This window comes from Giraffa tippelskirchi, chromosome 6 (assembly GCF_054371585.1).
Source record: "Giraffa tippelskirchi isolate mGirTip1 chromosome 6, T2T-mGirTip1v1.2.pri, whole genome shotgun sequence".
Lineage (NCBI taxonomy): Eukaryota > Metazoa > Chordata > Mammalia > Artiodactyla > Giraffidae > Giraffa > Giraffa tippelskirchi.
This window is the reverse complement of record NC_137280.1, coordinates 42780777-42798353: the sequence shown is the minus strand read 5'-3', so window position 1 is coordinate 42798353 and position 17577 is coordinate 42780777. Positions and strand designations below refer to the sequence as shown.

The window sequence follows — 17577 nt, the reverse complement described above, 5'->3', positions numbered from 1 at the left end:
TTATATGTAATATTCGTAGGGGAAAATTTGGAAAGCTACACAACAGCCATGTAACAAATAGCTCCTTCTGAGTTCTGGGATTTGGGTTAGTTTTGCATGTGTTTATTGCCTGTTCTATTTTAAGAGAGCCAACTCTGGGTTTGAGTTCCACACACTGCCCCCCACCCCCCACAATAATAGCTGGAGACTTGGGATCTAAATCTTAAGCTTTTCTATTTGTACAAATGGAAATAATAATAGCATCCACTATGAAATGAAATGAAACAAGGTTGGATATATAAAAAGCTCAGTTCAAGTCCCGGTTCACAAGAGGCACTCCATAATGGTTGGTTATTGCTCATATAGTACTATTCTGTTGGTGCTGTTGTTGTTATTGGTACAATATATATATATTTGGTGAAACTAATAGAGGCATTTCCCCAGTTGTGATTTCCTGCTCACATGTGTATGTTGCTCTTAGAGCCTATGGGCCAGGGTTGTCCCAGCAGCACTTTCCAAGAAGAGTGTACTGGTGGGTTCCAAGCCCACCTAGACCACTCACCAAGCTGACTTGGTCCATACTTTCTCTAAGAAAACCATATATTCATGTTTTTGCCTTAACTAAAATGAAAATAATCTTCAGACCATGGCTACTCATCAGGATTCTCTGAGTTCTCATAAATCATGAGGGTTGTATTGAATGTCACAACAACTTAATTGAAGAGTCCCATGAGAGAATTCCAGAGTGAACATCTCACTCTTCTGATCAAGTTCCTCATCTTTCTGAAACAAGGAGAAAAATCCTCTAGTGCATGATTCTTGTAACCTCAAAGACTCTGGGGGAAAAAAAAGGCAACAGATGAGAATTGCATACATGCAAACTATGCTTCATTAGGTTGCTGGAAATCCTTACACTTTCACATGATTCAAAATTGAGACATTTTGGAAGGGTTGTTGACATTTCAGATTTTGAGCCTCTCCACAGGTTCAAGATGTTTTACCTAAATCTCCTCTCTATAAAGAACCTGACTGCCAATGCAGGAGATGAAAGAGATGTGGGTTCAATTCCTGGGTTAGGAAGATCCCCTGGAGGAGAGCATGGCAACCCACTCCAGTATTCTTGCCTGGAGAATCCCATGGACAGAGGAGCCTGGTGGGCTACAGTCCATAGGGTCGCAAAGACTTGGACACAACTGAAGCGACTTAGCATGCACACCTCTCTATAAAGCCATATAGACAAAGCTACCTGCATTTCTCTAAGGAGAACTGATCTTATGAGAGAGCATTTTCCCATGGATGAGATTCCAAAAACCTTGGTCATGTCATCCAAGAAGCAGTTACTACATAGCTACAGACTGTGTAGCTATAGATGCCCCAGCTTCAACCCTGCACACACACTCAATGCTACATAAACAGTAGGCCCAGATCCATAATATTCTGTAATTCAGTCTCAGACGCAATCCAGAACCAGAGAGTGCTAGTTGCTCAGCCATGTCTGACTCTTTGCGACTCCATGAACTATAGCACATGGACTATAGAACTATAGGTTCCTCTATCCATGGAATTCTCCAGGCAAGAATACTGGAGTAGGTTGCCATTCACTTCTCCAGGGGATCTTCCTGACCCAGGGATCAAACTCAGGACTCCCGCAGTGGCAGGTGGATTCTTTTCTATTTGAGCTACCAGGGTAGCCCAAACCAGATAAGGGCAGGATAATAACTCTCCAGCTGCACAGTTATGAGAGCAAGTGTTCACAGAATCCTCTTGACTCCATATCCTTTTCTCCTACCATAGTGGTGGCCAGGGAATCCTGGTCCCAGTGAACAAGTCATGACAGGATCCATCCTCATGGCCATCCATCATCTGGTGCAGAAACCTCACCTTCACCTTCTCTCTTGGATAGATGTTTCCCTGAGATGACTTTATACATCTTTCACTTAAAGTCAAATTGTGGTAGAAAACACCATATTCTTTAGACAAGACTATCTAGACATGATTTGCGTGCATGCTAAGTTGCCTCAGTTGGGTCTGACTCTGTGCAACCCCATGGACTGTAGCCTGCAGACTCTTCTGTCCATAGGATTCTCCAGGCAATTATACTGGAGTGAGTTTCCATGACCTCGATGATGTCAAAATATTTTTGTGCCACTCTCAAGCTCCCCAGTCAAGAATGACTTCTTCCTGGTTGGTCAGTGCAGTAAACTTGACTCCAGCAGCACCCCATAAAACTTCACAGCCTGAGCTATTTGATAGGAAAGTGAAAGTGAAAGTCGCTCAGTCGTGTCCGGCTCTTTGCAACCCCATGGAAGATACAGTCCACGCAATTGGCCAGGCCAGAATACTGGAGTGGGTAGCCTTTCCCTTCTCATGGGGATCTTCCCAACACAGGGATCGAACCCAGGTCTCCCATATTGCAGGCAGATTCTTTACCAGCTGAGCCACAAGGGAAGCATTTGATGGGAAATGGCCTTAAAATCACAGTGAAGGTATGACAGGATGCTTGAAGACTGATGTTGGAGGGCTCAGGCTTGTTCTTTGATGGAGAGGGCTTCTGAGGGTACAATGGGGCAACCTGTGGAGCCTTGGGATCTTGAACTCCTGAATGTGAATGATATCCTGTGTCTGTGGACATCAGCTCAATCCTTTTAATTCTCAAATCCTTAGATTTGACTCTGACAAGATGAGAGTGACAGGACATGGTTGGAAGCTTCATTCTTCGCTTCTAGGGCTCTCTTGAGGGAAGACCCATGTTGATGATCACAAAAATCAGAGAGTGGCAAAATAAAACAAATGAGATTTTCCAAATATTTAATAGGGAGAAACTTGTTGTAACAATAAATCAAGCAGTTAAATAAAGTAGTAGAGAGAGATTTGAAGTCTCTCTCAACACACATACAGGCAAATGTACAGAGAATTGGCATAACACCAGAAATTTTTTTTTTCAAAAGCCAAAAGACTAAAAAAAGGACAAGTCTAGAGTAACTGAATTGTGATGTAGAAGTTGAAAAATTATTAGATGTTATAGAAACACAGAGTCAATATTTCTGTTCACAAATTTTGACATTTTGGCTGCCAATCCTATCATTCTGAACTTTGCTATATACGTCTATAGACTTAAAAACTAAGCTCCCAACTTTGTTTTTCTTCATTATTTGCCCTTCATTATAAACATATTTTAAAATACTGAGAGACCGTTTTGCTTGGAAAGATTTAATCATAATATTGAGGTACCTGATCCATGCTGGGTGGCAATAACCCCATTCCTCCACCCATTCCTTCATGCAAAAATGCATTCTTTCATTCTTATGCAGGTATTCAAGTACCTGCTGAGATTTAGAAGCTGAATTCCACTCCAAAATAATCTCACCCTCCTTAAATCATCTTCTCTGATGTTGACCATCTCTGAAATGGCAACCTTGTCCATCACTCTCTCCTTTCCTCTCTAAGCTCCCCTTCCCAACACCATGACAAGCATCCTTGAAAATCTAAGTACTGGTTAAACTGCTGATCCCTCAATCAGGGATTCTCTGATTTTTCTTTGAATCACTCATACAAGGAAGATACATGGTCAGAATAGTGTTTAATAAAAATGGAAGAGATGCATGAAAGAATGAATGAATGAATGGTTCATCCTTTAATGTCTCTCATATTCACATTCTCTTTCTATCCCTGGGATCATAATTCAGGTGTGTAATCTCTTCAAGCAGACCACTGAAGTCACCTGACGGAGAGGGTCTCCATTTCTATTTCCTCTCCATGAGCATCCATTCCTGGCACCACCCCTTCAAGCATGTTTCTCAACTCATTATGTCTCATGAAGCCTGAAGTCCTTATGGTGGCCTTCAGAGCCAACTCCATTTGGCTCCAACTTATCTTTTCAGCCCCACCTCCTGCTACATCCCATTAAATTCCTGCTTTATCCAGTCCAGATGACAAAAATGGCTTTGCCAGTGTCTGAATCTCTATCTCTAGAATATTTCTGCCTGTGCACCCATGGCCACTCCATCTCACCCAACCCAAGTTCTACTCACTTTGAAGGCTTATTGATACAGTCATTAATTACTAGTTTACTCTGTCCCCTCGAGGTAAATTTTACTTATAGCATTCATCACATTTTTTCTTATCTTTCAGATATTTGTGACCATATTTTATCTTCCACTACTAGATCATAATCTCATGATGGTGAGAATGTGTGTCTCATTTATGCTTTCCCCACAATGTATAATGCCTTATACATTTTAGGTACCCAATAAACAATTCTCACTGAGTTGAACACAGAAATGTAATATAGTTCTTACTCTTGAAAGAATAAGGGAGAATATACATGAAAGAACACAGTATAGTGAAAGCCATCAACTTTGGGCCCTGGAAATATTTTCCTACTAACAAGAAAATGCAGATTTATACCACGTACATCAATATGCCTGACATAGAGAATATAGGATCCTCCGTAGTCTAATACCTCCATCCCGATCACGGTATTAGCAGTAAAAAGTTAAACACACATATTATTGAGCATTTTCAATTGCTAGTGGACTTAAAGATCTCTTCTAAATCCCTCATATCAAACATGAAGATGCTGAAGGAAGTCCAAGGAGGTTGATAATGTCTTTGTACATTTATTTTGTGCCAGATGCTGTGCTAAATGCTTTATATGCAATTCAACTTGAATCCTTACCACTCCATGAAGTGGGGACAGTTATTAGTCCACATTCCATAGGTTGGAATGAGGTTTGCAGAGGTTTATAACTTGCCCAAGTTACATAAAGCAAGGAGCAGGCAGAATCAGGGTTACAATATACATTGTCTAACTCACACATATTATTATGTGAGTAATGCAATGCTTCCAAGATCTTTCCATGAGTTACAGGTTGGTACGAGATGACAGCTTCAAACTCCCAACATCTGTTTCCTGTCTCCTTCATTTATCACTTTCATTGAGATTTATCTAGTAAATTTCACCCAGTGATCAAACCTGCATGTCCTGCATTGGCAGACAGATTCTGTACCACTGAGCCCAATATACACAATACTATATATAAAATAGATAACTAATAAGAATCTGCTATATAGTACAGGGAACTCTACTCAATACTCTGTAGTGGCCTATATGGAAAGAAAAAAGTCTTAAAAAAAAAAAAGAGTGGATATATATATATATATATATATAACTGATCCTCTTTGCTGTACACGTGAAGCCAACACAGCATTGTAAATCAACTATACTCCAATAAAAAAAGTTTTTAAGGCATAAATTTACAAGTTGATATTTTATAATAACTAAAAATGGAGTATAACCTTTAAACTTTGTGAATCAGTATATTGTACACCTGTAACTTACATAATATTGTACATCATCCATACTTCAATTAAAAAAGAAAGAAAAATTTAATGAAAAAGCCTATGTCCAAAAGTAAAGTAGGATTTATTATTCTTTAATACTAGAGAACCATTCTTTAGGGAAGGACTGTATCAAAAGCTCCTTGGTAGGCTTTATTTTATCAGAAATAATCCTTTCTAACATAATTTTCTACCAAGGCTCATCAAAGAACAGAATTTTAAATTTAGATAATGAACTGGGAGAAAAGTGTATCAGAAGATGAGGAAAGATCAGCATGTATTTGAGATGGAGGGAGTGGGATGATACTTATTCCCTTCACAGGCAGAGGCTGCCCTCTGCTGGAAAAAATAAGCCTTTACACCCCCCTTAACTGCAGAACTCTTGTTATCAGATGTGCTGAATAAAAGATTGTAAGATACTAGGTGTAATGTTTACATTCATCATGAGAAAACTTTATTGCTGTGGATATGAAAGGCAGAATATGAGATTCAGATTGGTGGATTCAGACAATGAGGTGATTTTCATATACATCTTAAAAATCACATTTTTACTTTACAATGACTAAATCTTATTTAATGGAATACCAGAGCCATTAGCCAAAGCACTTCTTTTACTCTCCTATTGGAAGTGCCAAGTTCCCATCACACGATAATAGTCCAGATTAAATTACATAAACAAAGCACCCAAACAAAAAGCCAGGCACATAGTAATTGTTCAGTAAATATAAGTTTTCCTTATTATCTTTATCTCCATCATAGTCATATCAGGGGCAGTGTATTAATTTGCTAGCATGCCATAACAAAATACTTAGACTGGGTCACTTAAACAGCAGTCATTTATTTTTCCACAGTTTTGGAGGCTATAAGCCCAAAATCAAGGCGCCACTGGGGTTGGTTTATGGAGAAATATCTCTACGTGACTTGCAGATGGCCACCTTCTCACTGTGTCTTCACATGGCCTTTCCTCTGTGCACGTGTGACGTGAGTAAGCTTTGGTATCTCTTCTTTGTGTAAGGATGTCAGTCTCACTGGATTAAGTTCCACTCTTACGACCTCACTTAACCTTAATTACCTCTGTAAACTGGCTACCTCCAGATACAGTCACGTTGAAGCTTGCGGCTTCAACATATGAACTTTGTTATTTAGTCACTAAGTCATGTCCGACTCTTTGTGACCGCGTGGCTTCCCTGTTCTTTATCATCTCCCGGAGTTTGCTCAGACTCATGTCCATTGAGTCGGTGATGCCATCCAACCATCTCATCCTCTGTCACCCACTTCTCCTCCTGCCCTCAATCGTTCCCAGCATCAGGGTCTTTTCCAATGAGTCAGCTCTTCGCATCAGGTGGCCAAAGGATTGGAGCTTCAGCTTCAGCATCATCTTTCCAATGAATATTCAGGGTTGATTTCATTTAGGATGGACTGGTTTGATCCCCTTGATGCCCAAGGGACTCTCAAGAGTCTTCTCCAGCACCACAGTTCAAAAACATCAATTCTCAGCCTTCTTTATAGTCCAACTCTCACATCCATACATGATTACTGGAAAAAACCACAGCTTTGACTATATGGACCTTTGTTGACAAAGTGATATGAATTTTAGGAGAACACAATTCAGTCCATAGCAAGGAGGATAATAAAAACATTACTTGGGTACATCTTGGAATGTACAGGCAGGCTGGTTGCCTGCCCTTCTGACATTTGTCATTTAGGTCTACAACTAGGTAAAATGAGCCCTCAGGCATGATAAAATAACGCCAAAGTTCCCTTGCCCAGTTCCCTGGATCTTCTAGCATGGAATTCACAGGCTAGCCTCCCACATTTCAAGAAAGATTTTCAATGAGGGCTAAAACAACTTATATTTAATACAAAAAGGAATTGAATAAATCTTAATTTAAGCTGAAGATTCAACAAGAAAAATCCAATCCTCAAAGCCATCTGACTAATGGAAGTTTTTTATTTTTCTGTGGTTTCATCTCACATCTTAAAGCCAGAATGGATTCTAGTGCTGACCAACTACCAAGGTCAGCAGTCAGCCTGACCTTGTCAAAACCAACACTCCAATAGAACTGAAGCAACTCTTGGTCCTTAGAGGGAATCGCTTTGCTTTGTACTGGAAATAAATGTTACCTTGTGCCCACAGAAGAAGTTTTTGACCTCCAAATTGCTATTTCATTCACAAGTCCTTTAAGATCCAAGGCACTATTTGGCATAAGGTAGTAACTACAGCAGAAATACTGAACATGCTAGGATCTTTGTGGATTTAGTTTAAAAAAATTCTTAGCTTGGGCCAGAATATCAACTTTCACTGGGCCCACCATCACATTTCTTTTCAAAGAATAACTCAGGAAAATGGAATAAAACATCATTTCTATTTTGCTTGTGGAGATTTTAATTTTTCCTGTGCTTTGGAGGTAAGAAATCAATTAGGAAAAGAGAACAAATTAATACAAAGATGACAGTGAAGCTCTTTGTTTGGAACAATGGGTATCTGGCCTCCTCCTTCCCTTACTATGGAAAATATTTCATCCTTTGACAAGTAAGTAGTCAAAGCTTGTTGCCATCGAGTGCTTTCCTTTTGGAAAATAAAAATCCTTGTAATTTTAAAAATCTTCTTTGTCCCAAAATTATTCCCATCAATTTTTTAAACAATTTATTTATTTCAATTGGAGGCTAGTTACTTTACAATATTGTGGTGGTTTTTGCCATACACTGACATGAATCAGCCATGGATGAACACGTGTCTCCCCATCCTGAAACCCCCTCGCACCTCCCTCCCCATCCCATCCCTCTAGGTTGTCCCAGTGCACTGGCTTTGAGTGCCTTGTTTCCTGCATCGAACTTGGACTGGTCATCTGTTTCTCATATGGCAATATACATGTTTCAATGACATTCTCTCAAATCATCCAACCCTCTCCTTCTCCCACAGAATCCAAAAGTCTGTTCTTTATGTCTGTGTCTCTTTTAGTGTCTTGCATATAGGGTCATTATTACCATCTTTCGAAATTCCATATATATGTGTTAATAACTATATTGGTGTTTTTCTGACTTACTTCATCTGTATAACAGGCTCCAGTTTCATCCACCTCATTAGAACTGATTCAAATGTGTTCTTTTTAATAGCTGAGTAATGGATGAGGAAACAGTGGAAACAGTGTCAGACTTTATTTTTGGGGGCTCCAAAATCACTGCAGATGGTAACTGCAGCCATGAAATTAAAAGACACTTACTCCTTGGAAGGAAAGTTATGACCAACCTAGATAGCATATTGAAAAGCAGAGACATTACTTTGCCAACAAAGGTCCACCTAGTCGAGGCTATGGTTTTTCCAGTAGTCATGTATGGATGTGAGAGTTGGACTGTGAAGAAAGCTGAGTGCCGAAGAATTGATGCTTTTGAACTGTGGTGTTGGAGAAGACTCTTGAGAGTCCCTTGGACTGCAAGGAGATCCAATCAATCCATCCTAAAGGAGATCAGTCCTGGGTGTTCATTGGAAGGACTGATGTTGAAGCTGGAACTCCAATACTTTGGCCACCTCATGCGAAGAGTTGACTCATTGGAAAAGACCCTGACGCTGGGAAGGATTGGGACCAGGAGGAGCAGGGGACGACAGAGGATGAGACGGCTGGATGGCATCACCGACTCAATGGACATGAGTTTGGGTAAACTCCGGGAGCTGGTGATGGACAGGGAGGTCTGGCGTGCTGCGATTCATGGGGTTGCAAAGAGTCGGACACGACTAAATGACTGAACTGAACTGAATATTCCATTGTGTATATGTACCACAACCTTCTTATCCATTAGTCTGCCGATGGACATCTAGGCTGCTTCCCAAGTCCTAGCTATTGTAAACAGTGCTACAATGAAGACTGGGGTACACGTGTCTCTTTCAATTCTGGCTTCCTTGGTGTGTATGCCCAGCTGTGGGATTGCTGGTCGTGTGGCAGTTCTATTTCCAGTTTTTTAAGGAATTTCCACACTGTTCTCCATACTTGCTGTACTAGTTTGCATTCCCACCAACAGTGTAAGAGGGTTCCCTTTTCTCCACACCCTCTCCAACATTTACTGTTTGTAGACTTTTTGATGGCAGCCATTCTGACTGGCATGAGATGGTATCTCATTGTGGTTTTGATTTGCATTTCTCTGATAATGAGTGATGTTGAACATCTTTTCATGTGTTTGTTAGCCATCTGTATGTCTTCTTTGGAGAAATGTCTGTTTAGTTCTTTGGTCCATTTTTTTGATTTGGTCCTTTATTTTTCTGGTATTGAGATGCATGAGCTGCTTGTACATTTTGAAGATTAATTCTTTGTCAGTTGCTTTGTTTGATATTATTTCCTCCCACTCTGAAGGCTGTTTTTTCATGGTGTTTGAGGAGTAGCAGACACTTTAGTGGCTTCCCAGGTGGCACTAGTGGTAAAGAACCTGCCTGCCAATGCAGGAGATGTAAGAGACACGGGTTCGAATTCCTGGGTCAGGAAGATCCTCTGGAGAAGGAAACGGCTACCCCCTCCAGTATTCTTGCCTGGAGAATTCCATGGACAGAGGAGCCTGGCGGGCTACAGTCCATAGGGTTGCAAAGAGTCTGACACGACTAAAGCGACTTACACACAGACTTCAGTAACTTCGATTTTTCAGCAATCTGGAGGGACTCGCTAGTAATAAGACTTCTCAGCCAGGAAGCCAGACTCTTGAGGATCCATTCTCAGACTTCCTTTTCAGACACCCCTGTCCTCCTCACCTTCTCCTCCCTCCCACCAACCAACCCACTGGTCCCTAAACATGCTGTTGTCATTACTTTCTTCAATTTCCATGCCTTTGCATAAGTTGGTGCTTTTGTCTAAAACACTTCAACCTCCCTCCTGTTTGCCTATCAAACTTGTAGTCATTTTAGATTAAATAATCTGATCCTTTGGAACAGCTTCATGTTCATCCTTCACTACAGAATTCATTTTCATAGAACATATTTCTGGGACAGCACTTCTAATAATGAACGACAATGATTTCTTTACATAGTAACAGCTAGAATTTTTTTAGTATACAATATGGTAAGAACTCGGTTGTATGTTTTACATGTATTATTTCTACTCCTCTTATTAAATTGAACAGATGCAGAAACTGAGGCTTAGAGGCATTAAGAGATTTGCCTGAGATGACATGGGTGTGTGGAGCTCAGATGTGAACCTATTTCCTTTCAGTTCACAAGCCACACGATCTGTCACTACCTTACGCTGCATTCTATTGACCATCTCCCAAGACGATCAGTTCCTTTATGTCAGGGTCATACTGAATTCCTTTTGGTAGTCTTAATGTAAAGCACAGTACATTTTATCTAAGTGTTGTGTTAGAATATAGGCTGAATGAATAAGTGGAAATTAATGAAGCACTGCAAAAACTTTTTGAAATAAGCATTATATAGTAAGAACTCTACTTTCTCAGGTTGAGAAAGGAGGTTCTCCAAGGCGGTCCACAAGAACTACTCCTGTTCCAACCCCATATCCTCTCCTCCCAATCTCTTCCCTGATTGTACCCTGATTGCTGCACTTCAGTCTTTGTTGTTGTCCAGTCGCTCAGTTGTGTCTGACTCTATGCGACCCCATGGACTGCAGCACGCCAGGCCTCCCTGTCCATCACCAACTCCCAGAGCTTGCTCAGACTCACGTCCATTAAGTCGGTGATGCCATCCAACCATCTCATCCTCTGTCATCCCCTTCTCCTCCTGACTTCAATCTCTCCCAGCATCAGAGTCTTTTCTAATGAGTCAGCTCTTTGCATCAGGTGACCAAAAGATTGGAGCTCCAACTTCACCATCAGTCCTTCCAATGAATATTCAGGATTGATTTCCTTTAGGATTGACTGGTTTGATCTTGCAGTCCAAGGGGCTCTCAAGAGTCTTCTCCAACACCGCAGTTCAAAAGCATCAATTCTTCAGCACTCAGCACTTCAGTCCAGCAGAGCTGATTAATGACTACTTCCTCAGAACCGCCAGTGCAGCTGCCCAAGTTGCACTTACTATTCCCACCCCTCTCTCACCTTCCTCACCAAGCCCCCTCTCATTTTCACACATATAACCTGTGAAATCTAAACTCTCTGCCAACAACACTTCTCTGGACTAATCAGACAAGGAGTAAAGTAAGAATACTAAGAGCTGTAAAAGATCAACCCGTGGGGCAGCAGTGAGGAGTGGTCAGAGGTGAAGCCTCTAGAGTCAAGACACACTTGAGTTCATTCAATGGTGCTGCCACTTTTTTGGTGCATCATTTTGGAAAAGTAGCTAAAGGTCTCTACATGTTATGGAACCATTGACCAAAACCGCCTGCCTTGTTCAGGCACAATAATAACCAAATGCATGAGTTGTCTCACAGCAAGAGGTCCCAATAAGGAACACGTTGCTGACACCAAAAACTAACTGGGAGAATTTGGGAGGGGCCAAAAAGGAGGAGATTCCAGCCCATAATAGTCCTGCCCAGTAACTCTCACACTAGAATCTATCTTGGCAGAGAGATGAATGCACCACCAGGAAGGACACTGAGTCAGACCAAATATGGGTGCAAGCAAGATGACTGGACAGAGACAATCTGGAAAGCTAACCCTACTACCATAAACCCTGAGACTGCAAGTCACCTAGCAAAGCAGATCTCCTGGGTTCCCTTACCCTGCTGCCCCTTCCCAATAAAGTCTTCTGCTTTGTCAGTATGTGTGTCTCCTCACAACTCATTTCCAAGTGTTAGATAAGAGCCCACTCTTGGGCCCTGGAAGGGTTCCGTCTTCCAGCAACATACAGGACAATTTTTTAAGTCTACTCATCTCCTAGGGTAGTTCTGAGAATTCATGCCTCTAAAGCTTAGGATTTTGTACAATATAAACACTCAAGGAATATTAGCTAATATTATTTATAAAACAGAAAACTGTAACCTTTCATAGATGAGTGGTCTTGCCAAGGGCTTCTCTGGTGGCTCAGCAGTAAAGAACCTATCTGTCAATGCAGAAGGCCCCGGTTCGATCCCTGAGTCAGGAAGATCCCCTGGAGAAGGAAATGGCAACCCACTCCAGTATTCTGGGAAATTCCATGGACAGAGGACCCTGGCAAGCTACAGTCCATGAGGTCACAAAGAGTTGGACATGACTGAGGAAGCACGAGTGTGGTCTTACAGAAAGGAAAGGAAACCTCTCTCCAGATTTTGAGGCCCAACTTTCAGTGACCTGATGAAAAAAAGTAACTCCTGGGCTATGTACATGGATGCAAGACTCATTGTCTATGAGTCTTTCCTAGAAAGCACATTGAAATTGGGATCAGAAAGCAAAGACTATAGTCCTCCATCTAGTAAAACAGGTAACAACTCCACACCCTGTGATTTTTGGCAAACAGATTGATTCAAGGGCAACAGTTCAGGAAAAACAGGCTATTTCCTGTTTTATGGAAATGGCTCATAAACACATGGGCTATACTCTTTGAACTCAAGTATATCAGGCCTCAAGTGACTCATGTTCACAGAAGTTCTTAATTGTGAGGCAAAGACACTTAACAAGTGTTGAGTTTTCATGGAAAATTAATGACGATTTCTTTAGAGGTACAAAGAAGGAATGTGGTAGGGGTGGGGAAGAGAGGAAACAGCATACAACAAGGGGCAGGGATCCATGGAGAGACTTGTGGGAATGTTAGGAAGGCAAGCAAGTTCATGTGCCCAACTCACAGTGAGGCCAAAGAATACCAAAACGTCATGAGTTTGGAGCAAAGAAACGCTTAGTTCAGGGCCCTGCAAGGAGACGGGTAGCTCATGTCTTAAAAAAACCCCCAAACTCCCCAAAAGCTTTCATCTAAGCCCCTTTCTAGGAAAGGTGAGGGAGGGGTGTGGTTAGTTGTTGAAAACCTCTTGGTGTCAGATCTTTTGTTCTTGAGGTCTGGTCATGGTTGGGTCAGAGTATTCTGGTAAACCTTCAACAAAAAAATGTTATTCTCTGTTCTGAGAAGAAAGGGCAGGGTCCCAAGGTTCAGCTTCCCTCTCCCAGGTCCAGGGCCCAGCTAAGACCTGGATAGCCGGCCTGGGAGTGATTGTTCAGCTCCCAGTCAAGGTCCTTCCGCCACTGCTGAGGCCAACTCAAGAGGCAGATCTAAGCTGATGGCACCCTCAGGGCTGGCTCCCCAGACTCTGCTCAGGGGGGATCACCAGAGGAGCCAGGCGCCCAGGGCCTAGCGTGTCCTCAGGCTTTTCACTTGAACTGGGGAGAATCATCTGTATAGGATTAACAGGAACTAACACACAGTTGTAGCAAATACCAGTTAATTACCCCCTTTAGCTCACAATTAGCTCACAATTGCCCCTCTTTAAAAACAGCCCCAACCACAGACTAAGACCAAAAGTAATAATATGCAATATCCTTGCAACTTCAGCTGGACCAATATTTGAAATTTGAACGGAGAGACTGAAGCTGTGGATTCTGTTACCTTAATAGCACTGTCCGGTACACTTCAGTTGCTGAGGCCTCCATGGGCCTTGACCCACAGAAACGGCCGCCGCCATTAGGTCAAGGCTTAGGCCTGGCTAGCAGGCAGCCAGGCTGAGGGCTCTGGAGCTCTGCCAGACGCAACCCCCAGCCTGTCCCCAGGCCCCCCAGCTTACCTGCTGGCCTCCAGGCCTGGAGGGCTTCAGGAGAAGGCTGCAATCCAACTCCACCCCACTCTCTGCTGTGAGAACCACAGTGAGGCTGACTGTTGGTGGAGCCGATCCTCAGACCGCAGACCTCAGGGTCTCGCGAGAACAGTGCTCAGGGTCTCGCGAGAACAGTGCTAAGCGTGTCCAGATAATGACTGTGGCCTGCTCCACCCCTATTACAGAAAGGTAATAAGACCAACTGACTTAATCTGTATTTCTTCTGCTGCTAATGAGCCATGTACTTCCTTTACCTTGGCCTATAGATTTCCCAACAACTTCTTTGACAAGTAAAGGAAACGTTTTCCGTTTCTAAGTATCCCTCTGAACTAGAGGCTATGCCCCCAAACAATGGTTCCTTGGGGAAAAGAGAAAAACAAAAAACCCTTTGTTGGAAGCAGTATAGTGTGGTAGTCAAAGCAGGAGCTTGAAGTAAGATAGCAAATTATTTCCACTTCAGACAGTAACTGCAGGGATTCAATGCAAATATCTATGAACTATCCTTAGCGTGATGCTAACACTCAACATTTGGTAGCTATTTATACAAGGAAGAAAGGAAGGAGAGAAGGAAAGAGAGGAAGAAAAAAAAGACGGAAAGAAGAAAGAAGGGAAGGAGAGAAGGAAGAAAGGAATTTTGTAAGTAATCTAAATTATATTTGTGTCAGATTCTCAATGCCCTATTATAATACATCTACTTTATATTATTTATTTTTTGTTTTTTAATTGAAGAATAGTTGATTGACAATATCATGTCAATTTCTGATATACAGCAAAGTGATTCATATATATATGTGTATATATACATATAATTTTCAATCTCTTCCATTATATATTATTGTAAGATATTGAATCTAATTCCCTGTGCTATACAGTAAATCCTTGTTATCTATTTTACATACAGTGGTGTATCTGTTAATCCCATACTCCTAATTTATCTCTCCCCCTTCCTATTTAGTAACCATAAATTTGTTTTCTATGTCTATTTTAAATACTAAATAGAATGAGAAAACTCATCCATAGTCCATCCATTCCCAAACTCATCTTGCTACTCTAGGGAGTATCACAGGTGCCTGGATGTATCAGATCATGGAACAGTTTTCATCTTAAAGGAGATTCCAGTTTTGATTATAACCAATCGAAAATTTACCTCATTATTCCCAGGGAGCAAGCAACTTGACCAAATTAAGCTGAGTCTGCTTTTCTGTGTGAGCAATTCAAGCCTCATCTCAAGAAAGTTACTGTGTAGAAATTGCTGGAGAATGCCAGAGACAGATCCTTTGAATTCCCACCCTAGAAGTGAAAACACTGCAATTCCCTCACTAGCAAGCATCTGACTGTGCTTGAGAATGATCCAACTGTCCTGCTAGAAGAGTCAGCATTGGCATCTTAGTACTAATCTTAGGTAAGGAGAGAAGGTATTGAGAAAACTAGAATAAAATTGAACAGACTCACATTCAGCATTTCCACCTTAGGAATTGCTGTACCTATTACCTTTCTCTTCTCCTTCTTCCTCAACTAGAGTGAAAGCTCTTGAGGTTGGGGAGCAGATCTCTTGCTAAGTGCCCCAGGCAGCAAGTGCTCAATAGAAGTTTATGGAATTGTTGAGTTGAATTTACTGTGACATTAAACCATAACCTTTCCCGGGTGTGGGAGTGCCTATTTCTGCTCAGTCTTCTCAAGGGTTTATATTTGTCCACCTCTACTTTCCCTGACAGTAGTTGGGAAAAAGGCACGTGAGTATTAAAGGGGCTAACTGCAGCTGCTAGTGCTACTGCTAAGTCGCTTCAGTGGTATCCAACTCTTTTCGACCCCATGGACTGTAGCCCGCCAGGATCCTCTGTCCATGGGATTCTCCAGACAAGAATACTGGAGTGGGTAGCCCTGCCCTCCTCCAGGGGATCTTCCCAACCCAGAGACTGAACTCGCATCTCTTACGTCTCCTGCATTGGCAGGCAGGTTCTTCACCACTAGTGCCACCTGGGAAGCCCCAAATTGGCTAAAAGCCCATCCTAATGAGAATGTCCAAACCATAAATAATGTGTTTGCTGGAAATGAATAAAAACAAGTTTTAAAAAGACAAATCATTGGTACTGTGTATATTTATAAAATCTTCTAGTCTCCAATCACTCTAACTTCTAGAAATAATGGTATATGATATTCATAAATAGAGAATTCTTAGAAAATATATATTGAAAGGGCGAAACTTTTTGATATACCCCGCAACCTTCCCTAATAACAGAGACGAGGTGAACAGTGATGACCTCAGTGCAGTTTTCATACCCAACCAGAATTTACAGACAGAGAGAGCTCTTGCTGAGTGTTAATGGTGAAATCCGCTTTAAGCCTAAACATGGTATTAAAGACTCTGTAGGTTAAGGCATTCTCCCCAGGTAGAAAAAGTCTGCCAGGAGGAGAAAGGGTGTGTTCCAGAACACTTTGGTTTTGTGACTGCCACTTAGTTTAAAAAGATAATTATATTACAAAATTAATGCCCTTTCCGTTTCTTTTCAGAATCCTACCCAGTCCTTTCTCTAAGGGGTGACCACCACTGTCAATTGAGTATTTATCATTTCTATGCATTTCTTTTGCTTCTGCTACCTAGGTGGGTATCTCCAAGCAACATAGAGCATTACTTTGCCTGTTTCAACTTTATATAAGTAGAATCCTGTGCTGTGTTTCTGCAGGGGTTTTTTTGCTGCATAGCAAGAAAAAGATTTATAAGCTTGGTTATATTCATTTTCAAAACTTCTGATCATCAAAAGACCAGAGGCAAAAGGAATAAGCCTTAGATGGGGAGATGATAGTTGTAAAACTCATGAGTAATGATCACCACCCAGACACTAAGCTCACAACTTATGTCAGGTTGAAACTTGAGTGTCTAGCACTCCCTTTTCAGGCCTCTGGACAAACGCGGCCTACAGTGCTTCAGATGATAATGTCATTAGCTCTGGACCCACAAAGCCTTCCTGTCATATTACAGCTGCTCAGTGATGAGAACAGATCACAAATCGAGATCAAGTTCAGACCGTTTGTCTGGAGACCACCCAGAAAAGACGTTGTCTGTGCCAAGAAACCCAACTTCTCCAACCCCAGCTACATTAGACAAGCTAGATGATACCAAAGGAAAGGGAAAGAAACCAGGGATAGGGTGAGTAATTGGTGGTGACTGATGAGCTTATAAAGGAAATCTTAAAACTCAAACTAAAAGGTCAGCTGAAGTGACAATCAGAGTCTTCAGCATCATGGAACATGAGGTCGTGGGATGATCCACTGCAGTCACTGAACATGTCCCTCCAGAAGATAGGTCCAACTTCTACTCTCTGGAACCTGTAAATATGACCTTACTAGGAAACAGTTTTTGCAGATATGATTAAAGTACTAAAGACAGGATCATTCTGGATAATCCAGAAAGTGAAAGTGTTAGTCACTCACTCGTCTCTGACTCTGTGAGCCCCATGGATTGTAGCCCAACTCTTTGCGACCCCATGGACTGTAACCCACCAGGCTCCTCTGTTCATGGGATTCTCCAGACAAGAATACTGGAGTGGGTTGCCATTCCCTTCTCCAGGGATCTTCCCAACCCAGGGATCAAACCCAGGTCTCCCGTGTTGCA

At 41.7% G+C, this 17577-nt stretch overlaps 1 protein-coding gene and 1 long non-coding RNA gene across 4 annotated transcripts in view; one reads left to right on the top strand and one right to left on the bottom strand.

Annotated features, from left to right (window-relative positions):
* The window catches only part of EYA1 (EYA transcriptional coactivator and phosphatase 1), a 659176-nt gene extending 645125 nt beyond the window's left edge, over positions 1–14051 (bottom strand). For all 3 annotated transcript variants that reach the window (XM_081501749.1, XM_081501709.1, XM_081501707.1), the window contains exon 1: positions 13935–14051. The gene's annotated coding sequence lies outside the window, so the exon portion shown is untranslated. The remainder of the gene's footprint in view (positions 1–13934) is intronic.
* Positions 13660–15607, top strand: LOC145510459 (uncharacterized). Its single transcript, XR_014057034.1, has 3 exons — positions 13660–14153; positions 14500–14600; positions 15126–15607. It is a non-coding gene; the product is annotated as an uncharacterized LOC145510459 (long non-coding RNA).
* The last annotated feature ends 1970 nt before the right edge of the window (positions 15608–17577 follow it).